This window comes from Cetorhinus maximus, chromosome 35 (genome assembly GCF_964194155.1).
Source record: "Cetorhinus maximus chromosome 35, sCetMax3.hap1.1, whole genome shotgun sequence".
NCBI classification, from domain to species: Eukaryota; Metazoa; Chordata; class Chondrichthyes; order Lamniformes; family Cetorhinidae; genus Cetorhinus; species Cetorhinus maximus.
Window position 1 is genome coordinate 6,359,467 of NC_135913.1, and position 17,216 is coordinate 6,376,682.

At 41.1% G+C, this 17,216-nt stretch overlaps 1 protein-coding gene across 3 annotated transcripts in view; it reads left to right on the plus strand.

Annotated features, from left to right (window-relative positions):
• Nucleotides 1-213: 213 nt before the first annotated feature.
• The window catches only part of LOC144671979 (uncharacterized), a 70,262-nt gene continuing 53,259 nt past the window's right edge, over nucleotides 214-17,216 (plus strand). For 2 of the 3 annotated variants that reach the window (XM_078533918.1, XM_078533916.1), the window contains exon 1: nucleotides 214-481. The gene's annotated coding sequence lies outside the window, so the exon portion shown is untranslated. Of the gene's footprint in view, nucleotides 482-823; nucleotides 900-17,216 lie in introns of those variants that run through there. The other variant, XM_078533917.1, reaches the window with a different exon arrangement.

Here is a 17,216-nt window from a genome sequence, read left to right on the forward strand (position 1 = left end):
TAACTGAAATCAGGACCAATTACAAATAAACTAATTACTGCGAATACTGAAAATCTGACATTAAGAAAAAAAAAGCAGAATGTGTTGAAATGCTGAGCATTCTGGCAGCATCTGTGGAGAGAGAGCCTGAGTCAACATTTTGGGTCAATGATAGCCGTTCTTCAGAGCATGTGATTTCGCTTTTTTTACTTCTGCTTTCAGTCATTCTCGGTGTTTGAGTTCGATAATTACTGTGTCCTTAGTCTGCGGTCTTCAAACCTTGGGGCTGTGTGTGGAAACTTTCCATGGAAACTGAAAATGAAGCTTTCGGGCGGGCGACAGGGAAATTCAACTCAGGGGTGGAAGGAAACAAAAAGAAAGACCCGGTGTTTGCTTTGTGTAAAGTACCGGCAGTGAGTCCGGCAAAAGTAGTACACAACATCTCCGTCCTGCCTCTCAGAGCTGACAGCCCAATCAGACGTGGCTGCGCCTGAAGCTGCATGTAAGCAACTGATTTATATCCGTATCTTCTGAAGTATTGGTTCAAATTTTATAGGTAAAAATGACAAGAATCGAGATATAATAAGGGATGTATTGGGGTGCGGGAGCAGAGCTGAGTTGTGGGGGTTGGTGAGGCGTGTGGCAGTGTGTGGGAATGGCGGCGTGGGCAGAGATACGTTGCTTTCTGGGCACTCAATGGCGCATGGCTGGGTCCCTCAGAGGGAATAGGCACCCCTCTCCCTTCTAACCCGCCATCCCCAACACCACCTCTGATAGAACTGCAGTCGGAGAATAACAACTTTAATCGGAGCTTGCCCACATGCTTCGCACGAGTAGCTGACAAGATGTCCATCCAGAAGATTCTGAAAACTTGCCCTTCTTCATGGTTACGGATGTCTCGGCTGCTGAGGATTTCAGTGGTGAGTCTTACAGTTCCTTTGAGGGAAGAGAGCGGAAGACCATCTCTTACTGGATTAATTCTAAGGTATATTCAATTTGGAATCATGCAGCGAGTAAATGATATAATAATGCTCTAGGGCCTGCTCTCTTAGCCAACATTTTCTGTTTACATTTACCCCTCGTTGGCTTAATTACATTAAAAGGTGAAAACCTATCAGTTTGGTTTATATATTTATTTAAATTATTTAAATTCCTTACATGATGGATTATCACTGACAAGCAGGGTAGGATTCACATAGGTTGACATAATGTAACATTTAGGTATGTTATGATCTGCAGAAAGAAATGTTGACGAAAATGTCTCATTTATGTGAGTATGCTCTAATGGAATTGAGTGGAAAGCTACTCAAGGCCATTACAACATAAAAGAGGATTCATCGATTGCCAGCAGGTTTATGGGAATTTATTCTAAATTAAAATAGTATCGCAGTTTTATATCTGTAAAGCATCTAAAATGCTGAAAATGCTGTTAATAGGGATTCAGTTAATAGCTACAAGTATTGGAATTGTTGCTTGAGCTGCATATGTGTGATATTAACACCAAATCTTGAACCACATTAAGTATAGTTCAGGTTACATATACCACAATTTTATTCGAGTCACACTTATTCTTTATTTCTGAATTATCTGATTTGTTTCAACACTGTCTAAATCAATTAAATGGCCCATTAATTGTTCCTAACATGAATTACCGTTTATTTTCAAATCACTAGGAGAAAGTGCTAAATGTAGTTTTCTTTTTGTTTGAATATTAAGGGTTAACGTTCATTTTAACTAAACTCAGAGCATGTGATGTTGGTTTTGCTACTTCTGCTTTCAGTTTTTCTCTGTGAGCGAGTTCCTCAATTGCGAAAGTGCCTGTCAGGTCTCATTGCAAGCGGCATTGTTTCCAATTTATCACTGAAGGATCGTCACACTGATGGATCAGTTCACTTAGGAAGAGAACACAGTGAATTAGGGTTAATAGGAAAAGAGGCAGAGGAGAGACATCATCCAGAGCCATGACACTGAAAGCAGGGGAATGAACTAAGCACAGAGAGTTCTCACAGTGCATGGATGAGCTGAGAGGAATGGGACAGAAAGAGAAGTATTTTACTGTGAGGGTAATGTTATGTTTTGCGGAAAGAGAATGGGAGTAGGAATAAGGGCAGGACACTATTAGGGAGAGGGAGCACAGGCAAATGCTGAGTAGATGTGGGACCGAGGATAGATCTTTCAGAGAGAGAGCCATAGCCATGGGATGAATAGGACTAAGGTGAGTGTGCGTACAGAGAGCGAGAATGGAGCCAGAGGAGACTGCTTTCAGATAAAGCAGAGGGACGATGAGGTGAATGAAATGGAGAAAATAGTAATTCCAAAGAGGGCATCCAGATGAGGGCATGAATGGGGGAAATTGTGGGATGAGTTGTTTCAAAATGAGGGCACAACGAACAATAAGAAATGGGACGAGAGAAGAGCATTTGTCAGAGAGACAGAGAATGGCGAGAGTGTTGTTTAAGAGCGAGAGCAGTGAAATGTTGCAAATGGGGAAGTGGACTGAGGGAAGAGTCCTTTCAGAGAGAGAACATGGGGCAATGGGGATAGTATAGAGGAAGATCTCTTCCAGAGAGAGGACACCAGGGCAATGGATGAATTTGGAGTTCGACTGACGGTAGAACTCTTTCAAAAGGGGAGTTGGAAATGGAACTGAGGGGAATTGGGATTAAGCGATATCATCTATGAAAGTGACACTTGTCTGGTAACTTGTTTTCTGTTCAAATTAATGGCCCAGTTATCACTGAAAATACCATGAAATTTACACAAAAGCTTAGTAGAAAGAAAAAGCATCCTTGAAGCTCTGCGTGTTACGTCTGTTTCCATTCAAATTGGCATATTAACCCTCGGTTTGACATAATTGAAAGCGTGAGAAACTTTCCTGAATGTATATCCGTACATTTAATGCCTGTCTCCACCACAAAGAAAAAGCAGGTAACTTGAACAAGGAGCCCAGTTGCAAAACATATCGGTCCCATAAATTAAGTCTCTTCGCTGGACTGCTTAGAAGATTTTGCTATTCTCCTTCTAGCCTGAGTAAAGTATAGCCATTTCCAATGTCCTAGTAGCTATCGCAAGGTTCTTTTAGAAATATATTCAATTCCATGGTATCATTGTAGCATTTGAAGTTGTTCATGATAAATGAATATTTTAACTTCTTGGTCGGTTAACTTTCTAAAATTCTAAGTATTGTAACAGGAAGTGGAACCAGTCACAACACATGTGATGGAGATTCACTATTGCTGATGCAGAAAAATAGTTGTTAAAAGAAATAGTTGCACAAGCAATTTCCAAGTCTGTACATTTTAAAAATGTTCCACTGAACAGGTACCGCTGTTACTGAGAGGAAAGTTCAGCTCCACTTCATGCAAACACTCATGTGATGATATTGTGCAATTCCTCATTGAAAGTACTGCAGATAATCAGCGAAGTTGCTGTTACATGTTACTTAATGATAGAGATTTATACCATAATGAGGGTCCTTATAGGCTTGGAATAGCATAGGCTGCATAGTAAAGCAAGCAGAAACGTGACGGATGGAGTTCAATATGGAAAATTACGAAGTGATTGACGGGCGAACGTGGCAAGACGGCATTTTATTAGTAGCTTGATTTTGAAAACTGTACACAGGTAGAGAATTATTTATGTCCATAAAAACAAATCCTTAAAGGCGGAAGGACAAGTTAATAACTTGCTTATTAAGAAAAACAATTACTTGTTACTCGATTTCGCAAATGGAGAAATGTAGAGCATGTAAATAAGGTGAACATGACGGAAATATATAAATCACTGATCCGGTATCATTGGAGTCTATTGTACAATTCTGGACACTGCACTTCAGGAAAGAGGTTAAGTTATCAGACAGGAAACAGAACAGATTCACCAGAATGTTATCATAGGGAAAAACGAACATACATACGAACTTACGAATTAGGAGCAGGAGTAGGCCACTCGAGCCTGCTCACCCATTCAATGAGATCATGGCTGTTCTGAATGTAATCTCAACCCCACATTCCTGCCTACCACCCAGAACCTTTAAAACCCTTGTTAATCAGGAATCTATCTATCTCTGCCATAAAAAAATAAATTCAAAGGCCCTTCTTCTGTGCCTTTTGAGGGAGAGAGTTCAAAAGATTCTAAGGGAAAAAAAATCTCCTCATCTCTGCCTTAAGTGAAAGACACCTTATTTTTAACAAGTGATGTCTAGTTCTAAATTCTCCAAGAAGTGGAAAAATCCTCTCCACATACACCATGTCCAGAACCCTCATTATCTTAAAGATTTCAATCAATTTCTCCACTTATTCTTCTGAATTCCAGTTGATACAAGTCTAACCGATCCAGCCCTCCCTCGTGAGAAAACCTGTCCTTTCCTGATATTAGTTTAGTAAACATTCTCTGGAATGCTTCTAACGCAATTACACATTTCTTTAAATAAGGAGACCAGTTTTGTGCACAGTACTCCAGATGTGGTCTCAACAGTGCCCTGTGTAACTGAAGCATAACCTCCCAACTCTTATATTCAATCCCCCTCACAAGAAACGATAACATTCTAACATTGTTCCTAATTACCTGCTGTACTTGCACTAAACTTTTGTGATTCATGCACTTGGGCATGACGCCACGTCTGAATCTCAGAGCTCTGCGATCTCTCATCATTTCTGTAATTAGCTTCCTTTTTTAATGATTTGTACCAAAGTTAACGATTTCCTATTTGCCCACATTGTACTCCGATATTTTCCCGACCTTTGCTCATTCGTTTAACCTATCTATGCCACATTGCAGCCTCCTTACATCCTTTTCACAATTTATTTTTCTACCTATCTTTGCGTCGTCACCAAATTTAGTCACCATTTGTTCGGTCACTTCATCTAAATCTTAAATGTAAATTGTAAATTTTTGAGGCCCCAGCAGTGTTCCATGTGGCACACTGATCGTCAAATGCTTCCAACCAAAAGAGGCCCATTGAAGCCAACTCTTTGCTTCGTGTTAGCTAATCAATTTTCTATCCATGCAAATATGCCATCCCCTACACCGTGGTATTTTATTTCCTGCAATAACCTTTGACGTGACACTTTATCAAATGCTTTCTGGAAATGTAAGCATAGTAAGCCCACAGGTCCTCCTTGATCCCCAGCAGATGTGATTCCTTCAAAAAACCCAATAATTTTGTTAATTATAATTTCCCTTCTAGAAAATAGTATCGACTCTGCCTTATTGCCTTGAACTTATTTTTCTAAGTGCCCTGCTATAACATTTTTAAGGTAGCTTCTAACATTTTCAGGGAGGCAGGGCTTAAATTATGAGTAGCTGCTAAAAAGAAAGGACAGTTTTCTTGGCAACAGGGAAAGTTATTGAGTATTCAATGTGATACATTTTTCAACAGTAAACAGAATAAAAAATGAACAATTTCATCCGGTGAGTGAGTAAAGAAGCAGAGATCATATATTCAAAATGGTTGGTAAAAGATTTAAAGCTAGGCTGAGGACGTTTATTTTTTACAATAAGTTGATGGGATTTGAAAGGCTTTATCTGACAAAAGTAGTGGTAGGTGATACTACCAATAATTTTAACAGGACTTTGGACTGATATTTGAGGACACAGAATTACAGCGTTACAGCAATAACAGTAATGTTGTGGGCCTTAAAAAGGCTTACTCTTTCAAGGAACCAACACAAGCAGAGTGGACCCTAATAACCCCCTTCTGAGCGGTATTTGTTTATAGTTCTGCACATTTTTTCTTCATTCTTTTTTCATGGGATTTGAGTGCTGCTTCAAGGCAAGCGCATATTGCTCATCAGTAATTTCCCTTGAGAATGTGGTGTTGAACTGTCATCTTGCACTTCTGCAGTCAATATGGTGTAGGTGTACCATCCACAAGGGATTGTTCGATTGGGGAGTTCGGAAGGGAGTTCCAGGTTTCTTACACAATTGCAATGAAGAAGCAGCGATACAGTTTCCAGTGAATGTAGTGTGTGGCTTGGAGCAGAACATGCAGTTGGTGGTTTTCCCATGTATCTGTTGCATTTGCCCTTCTGGATGATGAAATTGCGGTTTTAGAAGGTGCTGTCGAAGGGCCCTTGGTGATTTGCTATGGTGTATCTTTGATATGGTAGATGCTGCTGTCACTATGTCAGTGGTGGAGGCAGTCATTGTTTAAGGGGTGCGTGGATTTTCAATCAAGTGAGCTGCGATTTTTTGGATTGTGTCAAACTTCTTGAGTGTTGTTAGATCTGCACGCATCCAGGCATTTGGAGGGAATTCCATCACATTTCTGAATTGTGTCGTATTGAGGCGATGGGGAATCAAGAGGCAAGTTAACCGTACACAATTCCCAGCTTCTGACCCACTCTTGTGGCAGCAGTGTTTATATGGCTGGTCAAGTGCAGCTTCTGGCAATGCTAACCACCAGGATATTGATGCTAGGCAGTCAGTGATGTTATTGTGATTGAAAATCAAAGGGAGTTGGTTACATTCTGCATTCATGCAGATGGCCATTGTGGATACATGTGTGGTGCAAATTGTGCTTCCCACTCATCAGCCCAAGACTGAATATTGTCCAGATCTTACCATATGCTGGAATGGAACCTTTTCAGCATCAGAGGAGTCGGGGCTGGTAGTAAACAATCATCAGCAAATACCCCAACCTCTGACATCATGGTGGAAGGAAAGTCACTAATGAAGCAGCTAAATAAGTTTTATCCAAAAGACTGTCTTTAGGGAGACTGTTCCTCCTGAATCCCATTGTCCTCAGTTCCGCAAAGAATCTTTCATGCTGCAAATAGATCATGCGAGGATTACCCTTGGTGGACCCCAAACTGATCCTCGGTGAGCAGGTTATTGTTGTTTAAATGAATTTTTTGTAAAGCGCCAAACATAGTCATAATGACGCATCAAAAGAAGCAAGGACTGCGTCTAGAACAGCTGTAAACGACAAAATGATGAACACCTGCCATTCGAAAGCAAAGACTAGAGATAAACAATGTTCAGACAGAAAAGGGAAGGAAAATAAATGTTGAGGTGAGGTGAGTTGGTTGGGGGGGGGGGGGCGGTGGGGGGCGTTGCGGGTGCTAGTGTGGGGGGAGTGGGCGGTGGGCCGCTGGTGTGGATGGCCTAAGCATTCATACAGACAATCCGACTCTGCTCTCGTCCCTGACCAATATTTCTGGTGCATTCATCGCAATATCGCTGCTGCTTCATGCTCTCATGCTGAACTGAGAAATTCCATCTTTCTTCCTTGACTTTTGTCTCTTCATTTATTGAGATTGCCTATCCACGGATTTTCCCACAACTACCTACACTACAGTTTATCACATCCTACTGTCTGAAAGGACTTCATTACATTCTAACAATGTCTCTGTCTCTGTTGTACCTATTCTGTTGTTGGGACATTTGATACGATTTGAAGGGAATTCAGGGCAACATAAAAGCTAAAGAGAAAACATACAATGTGGCGAACAGCAGTGGGAAACCAGGGGATTGGGAAGCCAACAAAGACCAACAGAGGACAACTAAAAAAGAAATAAGGAGGAAGGAGATTAAATATGAGGGTAAACTAGCCAGTAATATAAAAGGAGATTGCAAGTTTTTTTCGATATATAAAGGGTAAGAAAGGGGCAAAATTGGACATTGGGCCGCTGGGAAATGACGCTGGAGAAGTAGTAGTGGGGAACAAAGAAATGGCAGAGGAACAGAATAGATATTTTGCGTCGGTCTTCACGGTGGACGACAGGAGTACCATCCCCAAAGTTCAAGAGTGTCGGGGGGCAGTAGTAAGTATGGTGGCCATTACGAAGGAGAAGGTGCTAGGAAAACTGAAAGGTCTGCAGGTGGATAAATCACCTCGACCAGCTGGATCACACCCAAGAGTTCTGAAGGAGATAGCTGAAGAGATAGTGGAGGAGTTAGTGGTGATCTTTTAGGAATCACTGGAGTCAGGGAGGGTCCCAGGGGACTGGACTTTCGCTAATGTAACACACCTGTTTAAGAAGGGAATGAGGCAAAAGACGGGAAATTACAGGCCGATTAGCCTTATCTCAGTCGTTGTTAAGATTTCAGAGTCCATTATTAAGGTTGAAATTTCAGAATACTTGGAAGTGCATGGTAAAATAGGGCACAGTCAGCATGGTTTCATCAAGGGGAGGTTATGCCTGACACATCTGTTAGAATTCTTTGAGGAGTTAATGAGTAGGTTAGACAAAGAAGAGCCAATGGTTGTTATCTACTTGGACTTCCAGAAGGCCTTTGACAAGGGTGCCGTACAGGAGGCTGCTCATTAAGATAAGAGCCCATGGTGTTAGAGGCAAGGTACTAGCATGGATAGAAGATTGCCTGTCTGGCAGGAGGCAGAGAGTGGGGATAAGGGGGTCCTTCTGAGGATGGCGACCGGTGACTCGTGGAGCTCCGCAGGGGTCAGTGTTGGGACCACAAGTTTTCACTTGATACATTAATGCTCTAGAAGAAGAAAGGGAGGGCATCCTGGCTAAGTTTACAGATGACACGAAGATAGGTAGAGGTACAGGTATTATTGAGGAGGCGGGGAGGCTGCAGAAGGATTTGGACAGGTTAGGAGAATGGACAAAGCATTGACAGATGGAATACAACGTGGGGAAGTGTGAGGTCATGCACTTTGGTAGGAAGAATAGAGGCATAGACTATTTTCTAAATGGGGAGAGAATTCAGAAATCTGGAGTGCAAAGGGACTTGGGAGTCCTAGTCCAATATTCTCTTAAGGTTAACTTGCAGGTTGAGTCAGTAGTTAGGAAGGCAAATGCAATGTTGGCATTTATTTCGAGAAGACTAGAATGTAAAACCAGGGATTTGCTGCTGAGGCTTTATAAGGCTCTGGTGAGACCACATTTAGAACATCGTGAGCAATTTTGGGCTCCGTGTCTCAGGAAGGATGTTCTTGCCCTGGAGAGGGTTCAGAGGAGACTCACGAGAACGATCCCAGGAATGACAGGCTTAACATATGAGGAACGTTTGAGGACTCTGGGTTTATACTCGATGGAGTTTAGAAGGATGTGAGGGTGGATCTGATTGAAACTTACAGAATACTGAAAGGCATGAATAGAGTGGTCGTGTGGAAGATGTTTCCATTAGTAGGAGAGACTATTGCCCGAGGTACAGCCTCAGAGTAAAGGGAAGACCTTTTAGAACAGAGATGAGGAAGAATTTTTTTGCCAGAGAGTGGTGAACCTATGGAATTCATTGCCACAGAAGGCTGTGGAGACCAGGTCATTGAGTGTATTTTATACCGAGATAGATAGGTTCTTGATTGGTACGGGAATCAAAGGTTACGGGGAGAAGGCGGGAGAATGGGGTTGAGAAACTTATCAGCCATGATTGAATGGCAGACTCGATGGGCCGAATGGCTTAATTTCTGCTGCAATGTCTTATGGTTTTATGCTATATCTTCTGATGTGTCTTCATTTATACGAAACTGAGCATTCCACCTGCAACCGGTAATTGAAACGTTCCTTGACATATCCAATCAGTGTCATGTGATACTGCAGTCACCCCATGTCCTCCCTCCAGGAACCATGATTGGTTTTTCATTGCCCTCACCTTTTTCCAGAACCCTCTGTATTAAACAGATCATTATCGAACATTTCTGCCACCACCATCCTGACGTCGCCATCAAACACCGCTACCCCTGCATTCCTCTATCTTCATTCTGATGGACTGCTCCCTCCTCGACCCCCTGGTCCAATCCTTAGTTAACAGCATGCCCACTCTCTTTCCAATGGCGCCATTCCACACAAAAATCTCCATCCTCAACACCAAATGCCACCCATGTGAAACAACGATTTTCATCATGCAGTTTATTATATTGCATTCGCTGCTGACAGTGTGTTCTCACCTGGAATAGGGAGATCAAGGGAAGACGGGTTTAACTGCTTTGAAGATACCTTTTTCAGCAATTAAGCATGACCCCGAGATATATTTTATTTCGCCGCCTTGGTCTCACCTCTCTGTCCCGGGATTCAAGTATTCTTCCAAAGAAGCTCAATAAAAGCTCCGGGACAATCGCCTCATCCTTCGATTGGTTCCAATCTCAACACTAAATTGAATAAGCACTGATTGTGAACTTTGCCCAGCTTCTCTTTCTCTTTCTTTACATAAATCGGTCTTACCCTTTTTTTCCTCTTGCCTTTGACTTTAGACATTGCCTTTTCATCATTCCACCATTCACAACAGCTCTACGCACATATAGCTGTCTCTTTATTCCTTTCCCTGACCAATTGTCACTGTGTTTTCCCCTTCACGGCGAACTGTTTTGTTATCTAACCTCACCTCTCTACCACCTTTCTGATTTGTTTTTACATGTACACCCATTCCACCTGCTTAAAACCTAATACGTTTCTAACTTTTACCAATTCTGATGACAGATCACGGAACTCAAAAGATACCTCTGTTTCTGACACTGCCTGACCTGTTGAATATTCCCAGCAAAACCTGCTTCCAATATTTGCAGCATTTTGCAACACTGTTCTGTGAGTAACGTAATAAAAACTCTGGTGTCAGGGTTGACAGATGCGGGGCCCTGTATCTGAGTGAACTTGGCTCCATTCAGGAAACAGCTGCAGCATTATAATTAAAAGACCAAAGGAGTTAACAGTCTAACAGCGATGGTTCAATTGAAAATAAACAGGATACTGGCTAAACCAGGTCAGAATACAGGCGATGGTTTGACACAGAAACCACAGGTTGTGTGGTTTGAACTGGGTCAGTATATATAGTTCCTCTGGCGAAAAGAGCCTTGGGTGGATAAGGCTGTAGCTTCAGGGGGAAATAACGAATTTTTGCCAACGTAAGTGAAAAAGTGGATGCTTAACATAGAAACTAGGAGCAGGAGTTGGTCATTCGGCCACTCGAGCCTGCTCCACCATTCATTATGATCATGGCTGATCATCCAACTCAATAGCCTGCTCCCACATTCTCCCCATGAACTTTGATCCCTATCGCCCCAAGAACTATATCTAACTTCTTCTTGAAAACATACAGTGTTTTGGTCTCAACTACTTTCTGTGGGAACTAATTCCACAGGCTCACCAATTTCATGGTGAATAAATTTCTCCTCATTTCAGTCCTAAATTTTCTACCCCATATCTACAGACTGTGACCCCTTGTTCTGGACTCCCGTACCATCGGGAACATCCTTGCTGCATCTAGCCTGTCTAACTCTCTTAGAATTTTGTAGGTTTCTATGAGACCCCCATCATTCTTCTGAACTCCAGCAAATATAATCCTAATCGACTCAATCTCTCCTCATATGTCAGTCATGCCATCCCAGGAATCATTCGGGTAAACCTTTGCTGCACTCCCTCTATCACAAGTACATCCTTCCTCAGATAAGGAGACCAAAACTGCACACAATATTCCAGGTGTGGTCTCACGAAGGCCCTGTACAATTTCAGCAAGACATCCCTCTTTCTGCATTCGAATCCCCTGGCTATGAAGTCCAAGATATCATTTAGCTTCTTTGTCACCTGCTGCACCTGCATGCTTATCTTCAGCGACTGGTGTACAAGGGCACCCAGGTCTCGTTGCACATTCGCCTCTCTCAAATTATAGCAATTCAGATAATAACCTGCCTTCATGTTTTTGCTACCAAAATGGATAACCTCAAATTTATCCAAAATGTATAGCCTCACGTTTAAGACCGACTACATTTTACAGTGACATCAAAAACAATCGAAATAGGCACATGCAAAAGTACTTTTTGGAGAGATGTGGGAATTCAAATAACTTGGCTAATATGATGGAACTATATGTGACGGAGTGACAGGAAAGGTCAGGACAACTGGAAGTAAACAACGATTGTGTACCGAGGAACAGCAGCAGGTGAGCTAGAATAGGATTGTGAGGCTATCTAGCAGGGCGAAAACTTTGGATTCGAAGAACTTGCATAGCTCGACTGGGGGGAAAGGTCAGAGAAATTATCAATTACTCTGATAAACACTGGTCCAGTAGAATGTACAGAAATGTTAAAAAAATAAGGCTGGAAATGGTGAGAGTGAGAATGGGAGCGTCTGAACGCCAAGAACAATTATTCAGCATGTCGCCTTGCAATGGAATGTGAAATTATGTCAGCTTTTGTCTCAAAACATAGCCACAAGTGTGTATGTTTAAGTTAATGATCTGATGTATGAGGTGATTCTTTCCTTTGAGAGAGCACATCAGATAGTCTCGTGTTAGTTTACTAGGTGTGGTTGAAGTCAGAATGACGCCAGCATGTCAGTGGTCATATAACTCTTATCTGCTTAAGTCAAATAGGGCATAGAATTGAAATCTATTTGCAGTCAATTTACTGAACACGATGCACAGGAAATCCTCAAATAAAAGCACGACCCCTGCCCAGTATCTGTGAAATAACCTGAAACTACCGTACCCAAATTACAGGTTTCATTTTCTTAATGGTTCCACCTTCTGCGGGTCACACATTGCCTGATTTTACTGGCTCCACAATCCCTGGACTATATAGGACTACATAAATTGTAGTTTAATTTTAATGCCTCTATCCTCCCCTGGTTAAACACTGAACTCTCCAGCTACATACTTCTAGGTTACACACTGTCTGATCTCACTGTCTCCTTCCTCCCCGGGTTGCACATCGTCTTATCTCACCGGCTCCACCCTCTCCGGAATACACATCATCTCATCTCACTGGCTCCATCCTCCCTGGAGGACAGAATGTCCAACATCTCTGGTTCCATGCTCCCCGGGTAAAGCACTGTCATATTGTTGAACACAAAGCCATTTCCTTCCTTTAGTTTTAACTTTTGTAATATGGGACGACGATGGACCTCAGCTGCCCGGTGAGTGCTTCCATTGTCCGAGAGGTAGAGAAGAAGTTGAACAGCAGAACATCTGCAGCAATTTAATTTTTGTAATAAGTTGGAAATTACTTTTGATGTCAGGAGAAGAGGCATATGTTTCAACGCGAGAACAATGTCTGATATATTGAGGGTGAGACTGTCCATAGTGTAATAAATCCAGCTGCAACCAACCCCCTCCCGTAACCACCCCCACACCCTCTCCCTGCTGCAATTGGGCCCCAGGCCACTGGCCAATATTAAGACCAAGGTTCTAGAGGCATATGGTTGTATAGTCACCAAGGCTGGGAAGTAAGCATTCCATAATATACAACATTTGAAAAAGACAGTCCTAACAGAAAAAAGGAGGGTAACCCTTATTAAGAATGATGACATAAAGATATAAAGGGGAAAGTATCATTGTGCGGAAAATCAGGAAGTAGAATCAGTTTGCTTTGAGACCAGGAATAGCAAAAGTTAGAGAATACAGGTCGAACGAATTTATAGGCCGCCTAAAAGACAATGATAAGAGGAAATGAAGCGAAGATAAAACAACAACTTACTGAAACTTGTAATGAACTCAATGTAAAAGTTATGGGGGACTTTTAACATTCTCGTGACCGGGACCAATCAAATTGGCAAACACAGCTGGAAAGATAAGTTTGTAGAATGCTTTCATTACAGTTACATGATTCAGAACTAATTGCATTCCATTTTACTGTGACATCACGCAATGCCTTAGTTTTTTTTTGTGGCACTGGCTCTCTCAATTCGTTCTGCACCTTGATGTTCCCTTCAACAGTTGCATAGTGGTCCCCATAATTCATTAAATTAGTTGCACCTTGTCACTTGTGCAAGCAAGCCATCAAGCAAATGGATTTGTCTTGGTCATTTTGAGGTGCAAAATCATGCCACATTCCCCAGAACCGGTCCCAATGTCTCGGGGTATAAAGCCCTGCCTCCTGCACAATCTATCCAGGCCCGCACTCATCTATTCTGTACTATTTAAATAATCGGAAATCACTACACCTGATATCCTTCTTGTTAGTTTATTTCCTGGCTCCACTATGTGCCTTCCAAACTTCATCACTATTCTTAATTACCTAATTTGTTCATGCTGATAAACTGGTGTTTGTTCGCCCTTCTGCCACAGAGAATTCTGTGTCTGCACTCTGACATCCTTGACTGGCAGCGTACCATCCCAGATGCACGTCTGTGGCCATTGAAACACCTGTCCCTTGTTGAACGATAGAAGCCCCATTCACGAATGATATCATAAACTTCCTGCTGAGGCCTTGCATAACTGAGCAGTTGTTTCCGTCCCCACAGGAACTATCACGCAAAGAACTGAATACTAGTTGGGGAGTGATATGCACCAGAGTGCTGCGTAATTGTCTAGCTGTTCCTTGGCAGGTTGAGAGTCACCTGTTTTGTCTTACCAATTTCACATACTAAAGACCACGAGCACAGGATAGCCAAGAATTTCTGAAACTCATGGATGCGCCAAAATTATGCCACAGCTAGATCCATGTTTTAGCTGCTCATGGTTACCACGTTTCCTGTATATGGGGTTGACCGCGGCTCAAGCAATTCCATGGAAAGCCCACATGGAATAGCCTGTACTTTGAACAGGACTGAGCTGCCCTAACATGACTAAGTTTCTATTTGTCATATATTTATCACACAATGAATTGACTTGATACATAGAAACTTAGTCATAATTATGTAAATAACCACTAACTACTCACAAGCTGCCTCACTTGTACTAACATCACTTTAGTTTATAAGGATGTTAATAAAATGCAAGGCTTAATTGCACTTAAGCCTAATTAAATTTAAGAAACTTAAAACGTATGTTAAAAGGCGGAAATTGACGTGCAATAAATCGGTAAACCCACAAGGAAAGTTGATCACTCTACCACAACTGTTTTGCAATTTGGATTTATTTTGAGATGTGTGCGTAGAATTCAGGAGTAATATGTCCGCCAAGATATCAGAGATTTATCAAACTAAATTAATGAAACATTTTTTAACAAAGTAAAATACTTCAATCACATACATAGGTCTACAAATTACTACTATAATAACAAATCCAGCAAGTTAACACAATACCCTGGACATTGATTTAAAAGTGTTTTTTCTCAGCTTCTGTTTCTGTAGACAGCAGGCTTAACACAAACATACTGGAGGCCTCTCACACTTCTGTTAGATCTTATAGTGCCTTCCCTGACACATAACTTAATTCTCCTTTATACATATTTCTCCCCGTTTAGTGTAAAATCCAATGTTCCCATATGTATTTGGAACTTTACCTTCCCCATTTCTTTTTTCATGTTGTCACTATGTATTGTCAATAACGCTTGAGGAAAATAAATACAGTTCTTAGCTTGCTAACCTGGCTGTTTGGAAACAGTCTAAGATCCCTTTGAAAACCAAATTCCTCATCTATCTAAAAATACAATTTTCCTTTACACCTTACATTCTAGGAACCCAACCATGTATACTAATTAACAAATTAAAGACATTATTAGCTCTTGCTTCTATTGATAACTTCAACCTGCAGTCTACTTGGCTACAAGCTGTAAATTAAAACACACACAGAGAGAGAACAACATAATCCACTTAAATAAATTAAATATTATGAAAGTTATTATATTATAACTTTCCATACCTCCCCCCCTTATGGAAAACGAACCACCATAATTTATTCAGGAGGCTTCATTTTTTTTAACCCAAATTACACTTGCAACTAGATTTATCTATATTCTCACACTTTTACATAACCAGATGCATGCCTTAACATAACAATATACATAAAACTCCTTGGTATCAAAATAAGTTACTTCAGTCCAATGTCCAAATTGTAAGTGTCCAATTTCCCTTTGAGCTTCAAACTCTCGACAATCTATCTACATATACATTTCGTCGTCCTGCCACATGTGGAATCTGTAGCTACAATGGTTGCAGTAATAATTTTTATCTGAATAGCCGTGCACTTTGGCCTCGAAATTTGTGCAGAAACTTCGAAGTGTTGTGATCTGTGTAAACAATTGTTCCTGCCAAATGATTTGCAAAGCATACGTCGAAATGCTGCAACGCTAATACTAGACCCCGAGTCTCCTTTTCTATCATTGATTATTCCCTGTTATACATTCAATTTCCCTGAAAAATATTTTATCGGCTTCTCAATTTCAGTGTTTTTTTTTGTAACAGTATGGCATCAATGCCTATATTGCTTGCATCAATGGCCAACTTAAATTGCTGGGCATAATTGAGTAGTACCAACTCTAAAGTCGTAGTCAATACATTTTTCAAAATTTCAGGCGTATTCTGACACTCCTGCGTACATTTGCACTTCTTGTTTTTTTTTTCAGAAGTTCAATCAATGGAGCAAGCACACTGCTAATATTTGATGCAAATTTGCAGTAAAAGCCGCTCATGTCCAGAAATCTAAAATCGTCTCGTTTTTTATAGGCATGGGGAAATCCACGATATATTTCACTTTCATATCTCTCGGAGCAACCTGACCATGTCCAATTTTGCGGCCTAGATACGTACCTTCCTCTTTTACAAATTCACCCTTTTTACGAAGTTCATCAACCAATTTGCTTCATGTAGTCGGGTAAATGATGCTTCCAGAAGTTGCAAATGCTTCTCCCACGTTTGACTGAAAACTATCAAGTCGTCAATTAAAACAGCACAATTGCTCGGTCCTGCAATAGCTTTGTTTGTAAATCTTCGAAATGTTGCGGGTGCATGTTTCATATAAAATGAAATAACTTTAAAATGATACAGTCCAGCTTGCATCAGAAAATCTAATACCTCATTTGCTCTCTCCAATAACAGTACTTGTCAATATCCTCTCAGCAAGACAATCTTTCTGGTAAGCCTTGAATTTCCCACATTCTCAATGCGATTTTCCAACAGGATGTGAGACCGTTTTTGTCACTGCATTAACCTTTTGAAACTCGACACACAGATTTTGTGTTTAACCTGTCTTTGGCACCATCACGAACTCCATTTACTGCAACGAGACTCAATGATGTCATTTTGAAGCATGAATTCAGTTACTTTCTGAAATTGTGAGAACTTTGCTGGATTTAATCGATAAGGATGTTGCCTTTTCGAAGGTGAACCTTCTACACTCACAGCATCCGCAGCTAATGTTTTCCTCCTTAGCTTATACCACAAATAGCTTTGTGTGACTGCAGTAGCTTCTCCAAATCAATTTTCCAATTGTCTGGAAGGAAACTCAACATTAGATTTACATTTTAGAACCCCCTAATTGTCCAATTTGATTAAGGGAAAATCAATTTCAGAATCCTTCATTTCGACCTCTTTTTCCTTATCTACCACCCCTAATAACTTACTTTTGTCCTCCTTCCTGTCAAAGTACTTATTAAGCAGATTTGTATGACACAATCCCTG